This window comes from Martes martes (assembly GCF_963455335.1).
Source record: "Martes martes genome assembly, chromosome: 1".
In the NCBI taxonomy this organism is placed as follows: domain Eukaryota; kingdom Metazoa; phylum Chordata; class Mammalia; order Carnivora; family Mustelidae; genus Martes; species Martes martes.
In genome coordinates, this window is record NC_137888.1 from 186,380,424 (window position 1) to 186,398,962 (window position 18,539).

Consider the following 18,539-nt stretch of genomic DNA (forward strand, 5'->3'; position numbering starts at 1 on the left):
TTAAGGCATAGTCAGAATTTGAGAGCTAAAGGGCCAAGGGAGAGTAGATGAGTATCTAAACGGTACTATTTCAGAGCCTCTGATTTCATTATAGGTCAGCCTCAAAGCCTCCGTGATTGTTACCTCTCTGTATTAGTTGCTCTTTGTCAACTATTAAAAGGGTTGACTGGTTACCAACTCATGTCATATCTATCCTGGTATAGAACATGGGTCTGTGGGAATTAGGTACTGAACATTAGGAACAGGAAATCAGGGAAAGCTTCAAGAAAGAAGATACATCTGGGAGACCAAGGATGGCCCAAGATGGGAAGCAAATGCTAAACTTTGTCTGCTTAGTTTGGCTAAATTCAAAAGTATCTCCTGCTCATTTCCGAAGAAAGTCAATCAAGTGCACTTAACACTAACCCATGCTGCAATACTCCCACTTATTTTATTTTCATTTTGGAATTCAGCTTCTCAAGGTAGTTTGGGGTCCCGTTAGGAACACTAGCTCATTTTGTACAGTAAAGCAGAATTACTGTGCAAGGGTTAAGTGTATGGGCTCTGGAATGCAACCTTGGGAAGGTTCCTTAATTTCCCCATGCCTTGGGTTTCCTCATCAGTAAAACAGCACTGATAATAACTCTTCTGGGTCATTTTGCTATTCATGATATAAAGCAGAGAGTGGCTGTGGACAAGAAGGCTGCTGGAACTGGCAATGTTACCATGTCTATTCAGAAAGCACCGAAGGGGACGTTTGGGTGGCTCAGTGGGTTAAGCCTCTGCCTTCGGCTCGGGTCATGATCCCAGGGTCCCGGGATTGAGCCCTGCATCAGGCTCTCTGCTCAGCGGGGAGCCTGCTTGCCCCTCTCTCTCTGGCTGCCTTTCTGCCTACTTGTGATCTCTCTCTCTCTCTCTCTCTCTCTGCCAAATAAATAAATAATATCTTTAAAAAAAGAAAAGAAAAGAAAGAAAGCACAGAAGGCCAAAGGAGTATGATCTATAACACCTGCCATCTCAGTCTTACTCGGTAGTGAAGACTTTCAGAGCTGTTGGCCTCAAATGGCTATCTTACTGTAATAGGAAAAGGTGGTTAATGATAAAACCTTCACGGGGAAAGGAATATTTGGGGACCTCTTTTTTTTTTTTCCCTGTGTGTGGCAGTTTTGAGTTTTGAGTTTTTAAAATCAGTATTTTAAAAATGGAAACAACTTGACCAAAAGACATAGTAGATATAGTAAGAGAAAACTGTGTTTATATGGGTTAATGTGTGCAAAGCATATAGAACAGATCCTGGCAGAGGACAGTACTCAATAAACATTAACAAATGTTATTACTCCAAATGGATGTGGAAGGCTCCTTGGTAAGATGTTCCAAGCCATAAAACAGGAAATTCAGACTTACTCTCTAGCTAAACTGACACGACCAACAGTCCCAGTGAACCAGAATCCAAGCACTCCAGAAAAACTGATCTGTTTTGCTTTGCTTTGCTTCCTAATTTGCCTCATCGATAGCATTTGAGGAGGCGTTCAGAAGCTACTCCAAGCCACTCCACCATCTGGGGCTGATACACATAGAACACCAAGGCTGAAGGGAACCAGGATTTTTATCCCTGTAGTGTGCATCTGCTCACTTCTCACGACCAAATGCTCTCTGTCAGCTCGTAGTATTGGTAGGAATAAAGAGGAAGTGAGTTTAAGTGCTCAGTGCTTAAATCTAAGTTGCATTATAGAATATGGGATGTCTCGGTGCTTCGTGCCATGTCAGAATCCTGCCCTTGGAAAGACTTCTTCCAGAAGAAAGAGTTGGGTAATGGAGCCCCAACTCTGTGGTATGGCTACGGAGACAGCCCTTCCCCCGTTCAAGCATCCTCACCTGTAGGACAGGAATGTCCTCTGTGTCTTCTTGAATCACTGAGAGAATTCAGTAAGATGGAATAATTATTTATGTGCAGCCCCTCTCAATTCATGCGGAGATATGTGGTAGTTACACATGGCCACTTCTATGGGTCAAGAGTCCTAAGTGTGTTGGGGCGCCTGGGTGGCTCAGTGGGTTAAAGCCTCTGCCTTCGGCTCGGGTCATGATCTCAGGGTCCTGGGATCGAGCCCCGCATCGGGATCTCTGCTCAGCAGGGAGCCTGCTTCCCCCTCGCCCTCTGCCTGCCTCTCTGCCTGCTTGCGATCTCTGTCAGGTAAATAAATAAAATCTTAAAAAAAAAAAAAAAAAAAAAGAGTCCTAAGTGTGTAACCAGCACTTGTACATGTCAAGGTTAGGAGGCGTTGTCTATTCTTGCCATTATTAAGTGCCTACTATGGGCCAAGTATTGGGCCTGGCACTTAACATATGTGTTATTATTTTCTCTTAACAACACCGGTGTGTGTGTGTGTGTGTGTGTGTGTGAAGCTTAGCATTCCCATATTAAAGATGTAGCAGAATAGCAAAATGGCTCTAAGCAGGTGCATTTGAAAAAATTACTTGAAACATGAAAATGTAGCATGTTAGAGTTGAAGGGACATAAAGATAAATCCTGTTAATTTCAGTGCTTAATAGCTATAAGGGAACTACCCTTGGCTTTTCATCTTACATTAAAGTGCTTTATATACAGTAAGGTATTATTAATACTACCATGTAATGAACGTAAGATGGAATGATAAGTATGTATTTAACTATTCAAAATGTTAGATGCATAGAAGGAAGGTGTCAGACTGTTAAAACCACACACACTACTAGTTTTTCTTTTAACTTCTATTGAGCTCAGAAAACATAAGATGTTGTACTTCAGTTAAATAAGATACCTATGGGCTTTCTGGTTAACTTTCTCCCTTCCCCCAGTCTTTACTGATTAAAGGGAAATCACACTGTGTGACCGATATCAAATTCACATGGGTTTGGTGAGGATTAAACAGATAATGTCTGTACAACACTCGGAGAGTCAGATCCTGCTGAGTGAATAACGTATTACAGGCATGGTTGATTCCATATTTGGGAGAGTAAATCAACTCCTTCAGACTATATCAGCCAGGGGCCTAGTTCTGTAATTGGAATACATCAAGACAGAGTGGGGAGAGGGGACTGGAAGCTCTTTGGTGGGTCAAAATTCCCGTCGTGTTGAAGAGGAACGTACAGTGAGAGGGAACTCAGAAATGCTCTCATGGTTTCACCTCCCGGACGTCTGCCCAGCCACTCCTCCCTAGGTGGTAGGGGCAGAGCAGTGGTGGGAGTCAGGCAGAACCCGAGTTTTAGTCCAATTCTCAGCTGTCTGACACTGAGCAGGCTATTTAACTTCTCCAAACATCAGTTCCTACATCTCTTAAATCAGGACTAATTCACTGGTTCATTCAGCAGATGTTTAATGGTGCACTTACTCGGTTCCAACTGTGGGGGAACAGGAAGATAAAAAAAGAGAAAACACAAAGACAAAGAGGCCGCTGCTCACTGTGGAGCTCACCTCTGGATAGGGGAGAGTCAGAAAGAACGCAATTCCAAATCGTGTTACGTGTTTTCAGGGGGAGGCTCTTCTAGACAGGGAGGTACACCTGAGGAAAGTCACATGTAAGCTAAGACCTTGAGGATGAAGGAGAGGAAGCTGTGGGGAGTGGAGGGAAGTGCTCTGGGAAGCGGGAACAGCTCAAGTGAAACCCCAAGGGAGGAAAGGCTTGCCAGTGGAAGGTCAGCCTGGCAACCAGATCGTGAAAGAGGCTGGGAAGAATAGTGTTTACCTCACAGAGTTTGGTGTGCTTTAGCTGGGAGAAACGTATGTAAAGCGTCAAGTTCACAGCCCTCAGCAAACATTAAAGTGTCTCCTCCTCCTTTTTCCTCTGCTACTATTACTACTACTACCACCACACTACTGAAGAAACCAAGAACTCCAGAGGAAAATTCACTTGTCCCCACTCGGCTAGAGTAGAGTTGGAGCTAGTCCTGGTCTCTGGACTCCCTGAGTCAGCATTCTTCTAATTAGCTCTACAATAGCAGAGAGAATAATTCCCAGCCACCTGGGTGGGAGGTAACTGTCAAACGTTCCAGTCCTCTTTGCCCAGAAATGCACCACGGTGCTCTAGTGGCCTGAGGCTCTCCATGTTTCTCTTCAGTGTCTCATAGGCACATACAGGCAAGCTCACTAGTCAAGCAGAATGGATGTTTTGTGCTCAATTTGTTCTCCCTCCCTCCTTCCTTCCTTCCTTCCTTCTATCCTCCCTCCCTCCTTCTTCCTTTCTTTCATCCTTCCCTCCTTCCACTCTTGATTGGATGGAGGCTTTTAGAAGGAGGTTCTTGGAAGACATTGTAAAGAGATAGACGCTTCCGTAGCTTCACAACCATTCCTCTGAGAGGCCGTTAAAATTAACAAGAGGAAGGTTTGTGTGTCTTATAGATCCTTGGCTCTGCAAGGCGAATGCTGGGAGGAGCTGCTATGTGGCCAAGATGGAATGCGAACTGGAGGCGGGTCTTGTGTCTGAAGAGAGAGAAGAGCCTGAGGGGACCGAGTATGTGAGGTATAAGGAAGCGATGAGAGAGGGACTAGGGAGAAAGACCTCCACTGGGTCTGCAGGGACTACAAGCGACTTGATGGAGATGTGAAGACAGGGAGTCTGTGTGTGTGCACATGCATGCAGATGTCATTTTTTTTTCCACATCCTGGGCTCTGTGTGTACATCCTCAGCTAGCACTGTGTTCCTTCTCGTAATGCAATCTACTCACCTTTGTAGATACTAGGGTCATAACCTTGAGGTAAAAGTTCATTTACCCAACCAAATGAAATTATAAAATCCTTATGCGGCTATCTTTCCTCAAGCTTCCAATTCTCAAACAAAGCAGACACCTCACCCTCCAGCACATTCTAAGATAATCAATGATCATAGCCACTGTCCCAATCATTCAACTTCCCTTGAATTCAAGAGACAGAAATAAATCTCCTGCGATGAACTCTCATTTCACTACTGTCTTGGGTGATCTACAGCTCTGTTCCTAACAACAAAAAATTATTCTCTAAATGGACAAAATTAACCAGTAGAGATTTCCCTTGCATGCAGACTGATTAGAAATATATTCAGGTGAAAGAGACAGAAGCATTCCTTTGCATTTTCTGGCTTCATAAGCATCCATAAACCAAAACCAGCCATAGCAGGCATATCTTTGCACACTTAATGGTACCAAAGGTTTTTCCCTGAAAAGAGGGCAAGCAGCTTTGTCCTCGGAACTAATTAAACTACACAAGGAATATCAATGAAAGATGCTATTAATCGTTCTGGTTAATTTGCGAGGCATAGTGGAAAGCAATAGGTTAGAGGAGGACAGGAAATCAGGTTGATTAATGGCTCTCACAGGGACCTGTGGTCTGCAGGAAAGTTAGGGAGGGGACATTTTCAATGGCCTGATGCACAACCTCAGGCATGAAGGATACCTTGGAAGAAATAAAGTGAGAATAAGGAGACTAGTATGACAGAGATTGGAAAATTGAAACCAGGTACTCATCACACTCATGATGCCACTGAGCTGTGCACTGACAACCAGAACTCCAGGAATGCTACTGATTTCTAGCATTCGACTTGCCAGTTTCCATGATGCGACTACTTCTGCCACGGCCAACTCCAAGCTACCCTCTTATACCGGCAAACTTGATTAGAAGGAGAACTGCACCATCAGCTGAGCGCCAGCCCACCGCGGCTCCTGAGGGACCTTCCTGGACTCTCCCCAGGAGCAAGAGCCTTGGGTTTATTTCATTGACTCATCCCTCTTATCCCGTATTTCCTGTTATTTCATACCACTCACCTTGGGCTTATCGCATTGATTTACTCCTCTTCCATCGGCTACAACTATTCATCCTTTCATTCACTTATCCAGCCAATCACTTACTCACATGTTATTGAAGCAGAAGCTGCTGATGCCCTGCCTCCAGCGCCTTAGCTGAGCCTAACCGGCAGCCTCAGGGAGCCAGTCTGGTCCATGCACAGACACAAGGCTCCAACACCTGAGCCTCCAACACCCGAGCCTCTTTGCTGATGGCCTTCTTGGGCAGCAGGAAGGCGCCCGGCCTGTGACTGCGGCATGGTGGAAGTCCCCTGGACTTAATTCTCTGCTGGCTTCCAACCAATTTGGGATGGAAATGAGTGGACAAAAGGGGAAACTCTGAGGTGTGTTTAGTACAGTTTCTCAGAGGCTGCCCTTTGAGATGGAGCCCCCGTAGTCTACAGCAACATCTCTCTGGTCATTAATATCTGTCACGGGCCTTCCTCCTTTCCCTGTCTCAACTTCCTCCTCATCATCGTGCCTCTTGGTATCACCTTCCAAGTAAACTTCTTGAGTCAAAATTCTTGTCCCAGGATCTGTTTCGGGGGGCTGTAACTGAGACAGTTATCAAACCCCGACCAAGGGCCCATTACTGTTCAGGCACTGTAACATGCCCTAGGATCACATTAATAAAAGGAATTGTTCCTCTTGACACACCTTATCTCATGCCTCTCAGCTTCCAGCTTTTCACACCCTCATCTCCCCAGCCCTCTAAATAAACTGAGCTCCTTTATAAATAGGAGGTCTTCTTTGACCATATTCTCCAGAGCAGGCTTCCTGACCCTTAGTTCACCCCAACCCTGGCCCCATTATTCCCTGTCTTTGTTTTTACAGAGACGGATGTCTTAAAATCTGTCTTTGTTGGCATTATTTATTCATCTGTTTATGTTTTGTTTGACCTCGTCCCTGAGGAAAGGTAATATACTTATCTTTGTCTACTGCTGGATCTCTACCACCTTGTACAATGCTTGGCATGAAGTAGGTATTCCCTAAATACTTGTCGACTAAATAAGTAAATATAATTCCCTCCTCCACCTCTAGTGGACTTGCTGTGTATTCGGGGATACAGACAAGTGAACGAAAAGGCACCATGATAGTGTTTAATTGTGTAATTGGAGCATGTTAGAGGAAAATACGGCACCTATGGTATGTCTTCGCAGAGGAATGGAGGAGAAGCGAGGAATAGCTATCTGGAGAAGTGGACAGCTAAGGAGAAATCAGGAAACCCTGCCAGATTTATCCAGGTAAGAGGGAGAAGAAGAGTATTCTAGGCAGAGAGAGCAGCAAGTCAAAGACTCTCAAGTGGGCAAGTGAGGAACACTCGGGCTGTGCAGTTGGCGCAACGAGGGCAGATGCTGCAAGGTGGGAAAAAGGGACAGAGGAGGACAGGGATGTTTCAGGTTTGGTCTAGCAGGGATCCCAAAACTACGACTCTGGGGCAGTATCCAGCCGCATTCAACTCTGTCTATTCGTGTATGTATGTACGTAGCTGCTTTGATGACAGAACGGAATACTGATAACAAAGACCCTGCTCCACAAAGCCAAACATATTTACTAACTAGCCCTTAACGGAAATAGTCTGTCCCTGGGAAGAAGCTCCCCGCAAAACCTGAAGAAACCCCAGTTTTAGGAGGGGCTTGGGATTTCAGCAGGGGAGGGGCATGACAAATTCGCATTTCAGACAGGCCGAGGTGGTTGCCATGGAGAGTGTGGAGTGAGAGAAGGAGGGACAGGGCACTAGAAGACCAGCAAGTGTCTTACTTCTCCAGGGTCTAAACCCCTGTGCCAACAGGACCACGCCCCAGTCATCTTTATATCCCCTGCTGCGCCAAAACCTCCTTCACGGCTCCTACATTTTGCCAAGGAGTAAATATATGAGTGAATGACCAAGAGAAGACGAGAGGGTGTAGTGCACAGAAAAGCGTATTTTGGCACTGAAAACAATAAGAAACATTATGCTGACAACAGTAACAATAAAACAATTATATTTGGTTCTCTGTGCCAGTCTCTTCAGTAAGTACATTATTTACATTAGCTTGTTTAATCCTCTCAACAGCCACGGGAAGTAGAAAGACAATCCCTCATTTAATAGATGATAAAACCCAAGGCCGCACACAGTTTTTTTGATGTGTGAAGTCATCATGGTTTGAACTCAGACCTGCCTTTCTCTGAAGTTTATCTTCCTTCTTCTCAACTTTCCCAGGGCTGTGACAGGGGTCTCTCTTGGCTGGCACATGCTATGGAAAGACTATCACAGAAATATCAGTTACGGGGCATGGGAACTGTTCTCATCCCATCAATGCTCGGAAAGCCAAATGAGGACTAACGAAAGCATCCGCAGGACAAAGCCCTGATCATCCAAATGGATGCCCGTGTAGCTCAGGCATTTTGCCTCAACAACACAAACCTTCACGCTAGTGAAGGTCACCAGGGGAGGAGAGATAGAGTCTGGCATGACAGGAACACTTAGAAAGCTTGTTGTGAGTAGGTCATGTCAATTACACTGCACAAGTCCCCCCTGTCAGCCACAGCGGGGCTGACAGCTTGCTCACTTCCACACATTTCTATCATTCAACAGTTTACAGGTTAAAGGGACCCAGTTCCCTCTCCTCCACTCCCCTCTGATGAATCCCTCTTGTCCCTTCTCCTTTTATGATTTGTCTTGGGCTGATGAGCCATTTGTCCCAAGAACCCCCCAAGAGCACAGTTGTTTCCAGGAGCTGATTGTCTCAATAGCAGCCCTGGAAAAGTGAAGATCACTGTCAAGTTAGCTTCTGGTGCAGAACGAGTTTTTGATTAACTGTGGCTTCCCTCACACCCCATTGGCCACCCAGGAGGCCCCCAGCAGACTGATGAACACCTTTAAAACCTAATGTTCTATTTCTACTCGTCTTTATCTAATTCTTTCTTTTAGTGTGTCTTTTCTTGCTGATAATTGGATTTTTCCAAGGAAATTGACCAAGCACCTTCTTCACTATCAGTCTATGGTTACTGCAATATTCTGACCCAGAAAGCTTCTCTGAATAACCCTGTAAAACCTCAGACGGAACCTTTATGTAGAGATAAACTGCAAGTTGTCCCTGGAAGACAATATAATTGTATCTTATAGGGAGGCCCTGAAAGCTACCGTCAAAAAGCTTTCCCATGTAGAGCTGTATGTTTCCTCCTGTCATTGTACATAACCATCTGCGTTCTTAACCAGCATCAGTATCTTCCACACTGCATCCTATTTCATGCTACCTGTCAAATACTGGATATTGTGCCCTTCTACCTACTTTGTGATTTGTGTGAAATCCTCCCATGCAAAAGCAGCCTCACAGAACTGGTACCTCATACCATTGCCTGAGGAATTCTGAGCTACAGAAAAAGAGCTCCAAATTACTTACAAAGCAGAAGATGCTTCTGCTTTCCTGGTCTTAAATGTGCAGCTCAGAGACTGGATCAATTAATAAAATATCTGGTCACAGGTAACAGAACGCTTGACCTATAGTGGCTTAAAGAAAAAAGGTTTACTTTTCATACGTATTGAGAAGTCCAGAATTGAGGACGTCTATGCACACATCTCTTCGGTTCTTATGGTCTTGGCCTCATAGTCCCAAAATGGCTGCTGTGTCCATGGACATGTCAGCTGCATGGTCATTTCCCTTGTCCTAGACAGTGCCTAGGAAGTCCTGTGCCTCATATAATAGGCACACAGAATAGGTTTAACACCTACCCATAAATTGAAATGTCAATTTCTGCTTGAATTTTATTTTCCAGCACTAAAGCCTGATAAATCTTTGAAGTAAAATGCATGGTTGAAATAGTAAAAATAAATTGGGAACAATCTTCATGCTTATAAAAATATAGAGTAATCAAATAAATTCTGAGATATTCAGCCAATGGAATATTATGCAATAGTGTAAAAGAATGAATAGCAGTACAGAAAGTTGTTCATCTTTTTGCAAAGAAAAAGAAAAGCAAATTGCCAAGTATACTGTACATGTATATATTAAATAGACTTGTAAAGGTCTAGAAAGGAAACACTAAAGTATCATCAGTTGTTACCACTGAGAATTGGACTTTGGAGGCAGAAATTGTTTTTCTTTCCTTTTTTTTTTTTTAAGATTTTATTTATTTATTTATTTATTTGAGATAGAGGGAGAGTGAGTGAGAGAGAGTGAGAGGGCATAAGCAGGGGGAGCGGCAGAGGAAGAGGGAGAAGCAGACTCTCCACTGAGCACAGAGCCCAACATGGGGCTCATCCCATGAGCTGAAATCAAAAGTCCGTTGCTTAAATGACTGAGCCACCCAGGTTCCCCTCATTATTTTTGTATTGTTTCAATTTCTGCCAATAAGCGTGTATAACTTCCGTAACTAAAAAAAGATTTTATTAAAATTGCAAATTTAGACAACCTCTGAGTAACCTGAGCAAAGTAATTTGAGCCTGTCATTAGATGGTGGTGCTGTTTTTAACTTTCATTTGGATGAAGAAAAATATAAAATCAAAAAATCCCACTCCCTTCTGTAATTGTCTTCAACAATACCTTCAAATTATTTACATTTTCAGAGGATGTAAATGGAATAATATTTTTGACCTGCTTAGTTATTAAAATATTTTGGCAAAGTCACTCTCTAGATCAAGGTAAAAATATTTCAAAATACACCATGTGAACACAGGGCCCAAGTATACTTCCATCATCAGTTGAGTTAAAAAGTGCAGCTTATCTTTCATCAGATTCAGTGACGGCAATTATTTTTAAAGGGATCACCTCTAATTCTCTCACATCTGTCATAATGGAATAACGAGAAAAAATAAAAATTCAGCAGAGCCTCTCACCCAGAACTGACACCATTTCTCTAACATCTGATGAGAGTCTTTTGAATTAATTTCTTGCTTATTGTAGTGTTTTTGAACTTGACATTTTTCTGTGATATGGACTTCCTGAACTTTCTTACCTATCATAACCATCTCTACAGCAATGAAGAAAATCACTGATGATAGATATCTTAACTGCATACTTCTGCTTGACAAGAAAATTAAAGCAAGATATGCCCAGGGAACACAGCTATCATTTTGTAGTTCGATAACATGTTTTGAATATGTTGGCACGAACTATCCTTTGCCAGAAGCCATACTTTCATGATAATATAGAATGACTAGATTTTTTTCTTAAACTGAAGATAAGTCACAACCTGTAAACCCCATTTTTTAAAAAGAGTCTGCTTTGATACTATATTCAGAAAATAAAAGTCAAGTTGGGATTCTATCCCAGTTGAATTCAGTATATTTGATATCTCTTCTTTAAAATTTAAACATTTCATGACCTAGAGTTGTATTTATATCCCCAAAGCAAATTAGAATATCAGATTATTTTGGAAAAAAAATACTGATCCATAACCAATTGGCTACACTCAATTAACTCTTTTTACTAGACTGCATGGCTCCTTACAAAAGAAGTTTCTCTCATTCCTTCTCCTTTATTTTTATATTTTTTTCTGGCTCTTGGCTATTTTTTTTTAATGTCTCTCTCTTTTGTTAACTTTATTTTTCCAGTGTTCCAAGATACATTGTTGATGGTTCACACCCAGTGCTGCATGCATAGGCATAGATGCTCTCCTTAGTACCCACCACCAGGCTCACCCAACCTCCCACCCGTTCCTCTCCTTTAAAAAAAAAAAAAAATTGTGTTGTAAATTCAGCTTCTCCTTGATGAAAGACAAGCACAGAATCCCATGAAAAGAACAGCAGTTGATTTTTTTTTTTGCTTATTTTTGTATTTTTTTTGTGCTTTGTGGCTATATTAAATAAAACCTAGGGCTTACCAAATGCAAGCCATGAGTATAAACAGGTATCATATTTGAGCTCATGATTTCATGAGCTCAGAATTACTCTTAGAACTGTTGTCAGAAGAATTCTGAAATATGCAAATAATTGTGTATAGAGATGTAAAGGCCTTCCCCATGTTCTACTTCCTTTGAACACCTCACTGGCCAGTTGCATCTCTAAACTGTTCATACTTTGAAACATTCATACACTTGTTGATCATTCTGATTTTTTGGCCGTTTGATTTCTGGGTCAAAACCTCTCAAACATGAACCATGGTCATCAAATCAACTGTGTCGTAAGAGACAACTTGCCACGATGTATTATTTTGATTACACAACGGAGAAAAAGGGCAAACCTTAAACAGGCAGGTAAAAGGCAGCATATTATTCATATTGAAAAATACTCAAAATAGTAGAGTAGAAGTTCTATAGGAGTAGTTTGAAGTAGATTCTAAAGTAATATTTTCTGATTATAATTCAAATCATGATAAGAACACAGGTGTTTTTACTTAGTGAGACTCGGTGACCAGCAGTGTGCTGGGTGCTTTAGAGACATTGTTATCTCTGAAATCTCATCACTCTGGGAGGTAGATGCCATCATCATCCCCATTTCAGAGTTAGGTAAACTAAGGCTTAGAGGGGTTAAGGGATTTGTCCAAGGCCACTCAGATAGGGAATGACAGTTTGAAGCCATACTAAAAGAAACAACCAAAATTAAAAATCTAATTGGTCACCGTTAGAGGATATTAGTGAACAAATCCATTATTTTAAAAACTAGTAACTGAAAGGGAAGAATCAGTCATTTATCTTACATTTTCTTTATGAGTGCTATTTGTAAGTGACTAAACAGTAGAAGAGAGGAAATCTCTCATTTATAAAACCATTCCCCTAATAATGAAGAAGGAATGATAGAATTGGAATACCACCATTTTGCAATTTATTATGGACCGAATGTTTGCATCCCGCCCAAATTTGTATGTTGAAGCCTGACTTTCCAGTGTGGCTGTATTTGAAGATGTCAACTTTAAGGAAGTAATTAAGGTTAAGTCCTAAGGGTAGGGCCCTGATCCAGTAGGACTGGTATCCTTGTAAGAGGAAACACCAAAGCTTCCTGCTTCTCTGTCTCTTTCCCTGCAGACACACTCACCAGGGAAAGGCTATGGGAACACACAGTATGTAAGAAGGTAAACTCCTACACGCCAAAAGAGGAGGCCTCAGAATGAAATCTATCTTGCTAGCACCTTGACTTTGGGCTTGTCAGCCTCCAGAACTGTCAGAAATAAATTTCTGTTATTTACGTCACCCACGTTCTGGTGCTTTCCTATGGCAGTCTGAGTTCAGACATGACCCTTCATGAATTAATAAATGTAAGCACAGATGACTGATAACACAAAAAGAGACACAATCAGATATGATGTGCCTTAGTCTAATAGAAGAAGACCTCACCAACTGTGACATATTCTTGGCAAAAAGAAATCAATCAATCAATCATTCATTCATACTCTGAATTTCAGCAAGCCTCTATTCCCAATTGCCAATTTACAAAACAGTATAGAAGGGACAGGAACATGTAAAATGACACCACAGGGACTAAACCAGTAAAATGCAGACCCTGAGAAACTCTCCAAGGGAGAACACCCTGATTGTTCAAGAACAACAACAACAAACAACAAAAATGGACGGCATGAATGAGAGAAAGATTGGAGGGGGAGGCTGAGAGAGAGGAACTTATAGATTAAAAAGGTTTTAAGAGATATATCAATCCAATGATGGATTTAAAAAACATCCAGATTTAAGGAAACCATAAAAAATCATGAAATTAAATGAGACTTTTGGGAATTTGTAGATATTTAATGATATTGATTTACTGCTAATTTTTAAAATGTGAGATACAGTATTGTGGTGCTTTTGTATTCAACTACTTTGAGGGATACACACCAATTTATTTATAAGAAAACTGATAGGAAGCCTGGGAAAAAGGTATAACAAGAGGAGCATAAAAAGGAACAACCCTGGCAACGAGTTGATTATTGTGGGAGGTAAGTGATGAGTAAACAGAGGCTCATTAAATTATTCCCTGTTTTTATGTCTGAAAATTTCCATTATTCGAAGTTTTTAACAACTGAGATCATATGATAAATGAACCTAGATGTGAATGTACATATATAGACAAAATTCAATAGTTTTTTTAATTTAATATATGTAAACAGTTTTCATGTTTTCTTTTTCAAAGATATTCAAAAACAATCTTAATCAAAATTCCTGAGAGGAATGATTTTTACAGCGAGCAAGTCTCACTCTGTTCTATTATTATAATACTGCAGGACTTAGAAGAAAATATATTCTATTTTTTAACAAAATTTTCTTTCTTAATAATCTTTTATTGATTGTTCTAAGAGCCCATTTAGTTCTGCCTCATTATGAAAGAGCAGCTTTTTCTCATTATGTTTTAACGAGATGAAAGATCACCGTAGCCTAAAGGACTATACGTGCCATGTAAAGGACATCATTTCCTAGGCAATAAGACAAAAATCCCCACCATCATTCAATAACATCTTTCTGTTGATTAAATTCAAGAGGTAATAAAATATATCAAATTACTTAATATTTAATATATTGGTTTTCGTTTCTGAGTACTAACATTGTTGAGTGGAGTTCATATAGACCAAACTGCTAAGTAGAGACATAAATATTACCCCATCCACTTCAGCACTGCAAAAGGGACTGCAGAGTGGAGCCGTCCAGTGATTCCGTAACTAAAAGCGCAAGTGACCTTTCCTAAAAAATGTAGTTTCTGGCTCCCCGATTGTATTTAGAGCACCTTCTAACACATTGAGCAAGGTTAAAATGCTATCAGAGAGCTGTCTTATTTGTTCATGGGAATTAAGTCATGCAAAAACATAGTGACATAATTCTAAAAGGTGGGAATTGCATGAGCTGGAGAATCGTGCAAGTTCTTTGATGAATGTGAATAAAGATCAACATGACAGAATTGTCATCAGGGTAGATGCGATGCGTAGCTCATAGCAGGTATTTAATATTAATTTGTTGAACAGATGAAAATACATCCCAGGGTTGTATTCTGAGGTTCTCCCTCCAAACAGGGAAGAATCCACAACTTTATTTCCAAGTATTTGGGAGGGTGGGTGATTCAAAGTGATTCAAGGAAGAGTCTAAAAGGAGGTAAGTAGAACTAGGAGTTAGAAGAAAAGGTATCCACATGAAATTTGAAATCATGTAAGGGAAAAAAGGCAGAAACAATATGATAAAAGTCGATACGCAAGAGTTACAATATTTGAATGGCAACATTCCAGGAAGTGACATCATCTTGGAAGTTGGAATAAGATGAACTTGTTTGGGGGATATTTGATAGTGGTCATCTAGGAAAGTCCTGCTGGGTTGATATGGGGACTCTCTGTGGGCTGTTGTTTTACCTCAGTTTACTCTTTGGGAAGTTGCTGACGACTATAAGCTTCCTTCATAGAAAAATTCTCATCACTAATATATTGAAAAATTATCACACAGATGCTATAGATTCAAAGACGCTTTGAGGCTCTCTAATAGGACACATTCAGTTATCCAAGGACTTCAGACTAAGACTCAACTGTCCTGAAAGAGAAGAACAACTTATCAGAACTACAGGTGGTGGTAGGCCATTTATGCCTCCTACTAGGACATGTCCCTCATGTGTATTCCTCAGTTACTTTTCAGGCCACCACTATCTCTAAGGCACTTTCCAGTCTATCCCTCCCCCTCCAACTTAGATTTCTGATCCCACTCCTTCCAGTTGTCTTCAATACTTAATCATAAATCAATTCCTTTAGAATTATGTCCCTATCTAATTCCTTTTTTGTTATTTCCATGCGTACTGGGAATCTGTCAAACGTGAAATCCAGGATCTGGATTTTTAAGCCAGATCTGGCTCTTCTTATAAGGGGGTTAACCTGAATGGAAATCACTTCACTGAAAGGGTAAACTATAAAATGCTCCACAGCAAAATAGAAAGCCAGTGACTTTATCTTGTTCCTCAATCATAGAAGAAAGTGACAGAATCCTTCTGGGAAATTACTGGCACAAGGGAGATCTCAATCACTGCATGTGGCATTGAGTCAATTTCCAATGGAATAAACTGGTCTCTTGTGGAATGTGATTAATGGTGGCCATGGTGGCTAGACTTGTGTCTGCAGAGCAGAGGAGCCTGACAAGAATAGTGAGCTGGACCTGCACTCATTTCTCTGATGGCCATGGTTGCTGTACATCAGCCGATTTCCCCTTATAGGAAACCAAATATACGCCCAAGAGACTGATTTGAGACAATCGGAAACTTACGGTGTTTTGACTTCCTTAGCAGAGATTGGTTGGAAATGCATATTTTAATAGATGCACACTGAAGTATGCAAAGGATAATTTTCCAGTCTAATGTTTTCATCTCTTCCCAATAATAATAGATGTGAGAGGATATCATCATTTGAGAGAGATAAGTCTCAGCTCATTTTGTATCAATGCACAATTTAGGAAAGGCATCTTCTATGACCTCTGTTATCAAAAACTCTAGGAAGCCAGTCCCCTATGATCTGGGAATAAAGTGTAATGCAGTAACCTAAATTAAAGGTTAATGAGTATAAATTCACATCATAGAATTCAAGGTTTTATTTGATATATGGTTCTTCCCGGAAGAGTCTATTAGCTAATGCAACTTTATCAGAGGTATGTGAACTATCTCCTTAAAGTTAAAAAAAATGATCATCTTCTAAATGTAAATATTTATTAACTGCCTACTGAGTGCCAGGTGTTGTCAATGCTGGTGATAGATAAATAGATACAGATAGATAGATGATGGATAGATAGATGGATAGACTGATGCCATTCTCTTGGAGCTTAAACTATAGTGGGAACAATAAGCAATAAATGAATAAACAAATACAAAATTGTGATAAAGGAGATAAAAGTACGAGCCAGTACGGTGATAGATAATAACAGTGGGGCCTGCTTAGATAAGGTAGACAGGAAAGTCTTCTTTAAGGAGGCAACACTCAGCCCCAAAAGACTGAAAAGGAGCTAGTGCAGGGAACAGTTAGAGATGCATAAAGGGACAATCCCAGGCCGAAGATTCTGAGAAAGGCAACAGCTTGGCCTGTCAGAAGAAATGAAAAGAAGCTCTTGTGGCTGCAATGGGCAAGGAAAGGAATGGCATAAGTTGAAACTTGAGGCAGGACCAGGCAAGTCCTCATACGGAGTCCAGATTTACTCCATGAAATCTGTTTGTTACTTATTTATGAATCACATCATAGTAATTATTAGCAATATAACATTCATAATCAAAAGAATAATTAATCCATGCCAGACCTGAGTAAGGTGCTTTACAGGCATTATCTGAAATGGTCATCCTGACAAGACTGCAAGACAGATGCTACCCTGGTTCTACACTGGGGCAACTGAGAGTCCTAACACGGTAACTTCTCTAAATCAAACAGTGAGTAAGTGGTAAAGCCAGGAGTTGAACCCTAGGCTGTCTGACTTGAGTTCTCAGCCAAATCTGGAGACATCCTCTTTTTCTTGAATCTCATCCATGCCTTAAAGCATTTGAAGACAAGCAGAACCTGCTTTTGGATTAGAACTTAGAGGAACCTGAGCTCCTTTTGATCTCATTCAGACTTACTATTGTATTTGGCAGATGCTGAAATGAAATCTGAAATCCTTATAGAACCAGTGGTCTCGGGGGAAAGGGTTAGAAGCTGTGTTTTGACACAAGTCCAGAAAAAGGCCAGAACAAAGATGTAAGAAGCCAACACACTTGCTCAAGTGAAAGGAGGAAGCTGTTACATTTATTCGGCTTTTATTGGTTGATACGTTTCTGTGCCTTGGAAAGGACTGATAGACAAATGCCAGAGGGAAGTGGAAAGAGCTGGGTAATGTAGAGATTGCTTCATAGGAAGTAGGTCTCCTTAATGGTTATGATTATTTTGTTGTTCTCATTTCTAAATGCTGCAAGTCCAGTGAAGCACCGGGAATGAAACAACAAATCCACTGTAACATTAGGATACTCGACTTAATGAGCATATAAAGGCTGTATTCCTTTTAGGGTGACTCTTTGGGAATAGCCTCACTTGAGAGAGACTCAACCCATGGTACCTTTTTCTGTCCCATGATTAGAGTCAAAACCCTGAAAGCCATCCTGAATTATTCTTTCTCTCATCTCATTCAATCACCTCACTTTGCTGGTTCTGTATTCTTAATAATGGCCATAGCTGTGTCCCCTTCTCTATTCACCTGTTACTATCTTTGCCCAGGCCACCACCATCTCTTGCCCCGGGTAATAGAGAAGTGTCCCAACAGCTGTACCTGCCTCTAGCCTTGTTGCAGGACATCCAGGTTCTATTCTGCTGCAAGAGTGATCTTCCCAGAATGCAAGTTTTACTATGGTGCCTCCATTTCCCCACCTCCCACCATTCAGTGACTCTCCACTGCCTACCACATAAAGTAACTAAAGTAACTTCCTTAGGAGAGCATGCAAGACTTATGCCCTTAGGTCTTTGCCTTTCCAGCTTCATTTCTCATTGTCTTCAGTGAACAAGGAATTACTTAAAACTGCATTCCCCCATCAAAAAAATCTTGGTTATTCTTTGTCTATAAGCTCTATCTATGCTGCTGGCTTTCCTAGAGGGCCTTCCCCATCTTTGTCTTTTAGACTCAATCAAGTGTCCTTTCTTCATAGAGCTATTCTTATCCTTTCTTCACAAAACCATTCTTATAACACTTCATATCACTACCGACAGAATAATGACCCTGTCCACAAAGATGCTCATGTACTAATCTCCCACCATATGATTATCTTACATGGTAAAAGGAATTTTGCAGATGCAATTAAATCAAAGACCCTGAGATGATGTTATCCTGGATTATTTTGATTGGGTCCAGTGCATTCACAAAGGTCGTATAGGAAGGAGGCAGATACACTCTGGAAA

The 18,539-nt window shown here is 41.1% G+C and overlaps 1 protein-coding gene across 2 annotated transcripts in view; it reads right to left on the reverse strand.

Moving 5' to 3' along the window:
- SYNPR (synaptoporin) overlaps positions 1–18,539 on the reverse strand; it is a gene marked incomplete at both ends in the record, with an annotated part of 313,384 nt that overhangs the window by 121,773 nt on the left and 173,072 nt on the right. The window lies entirely within an intron of this gene.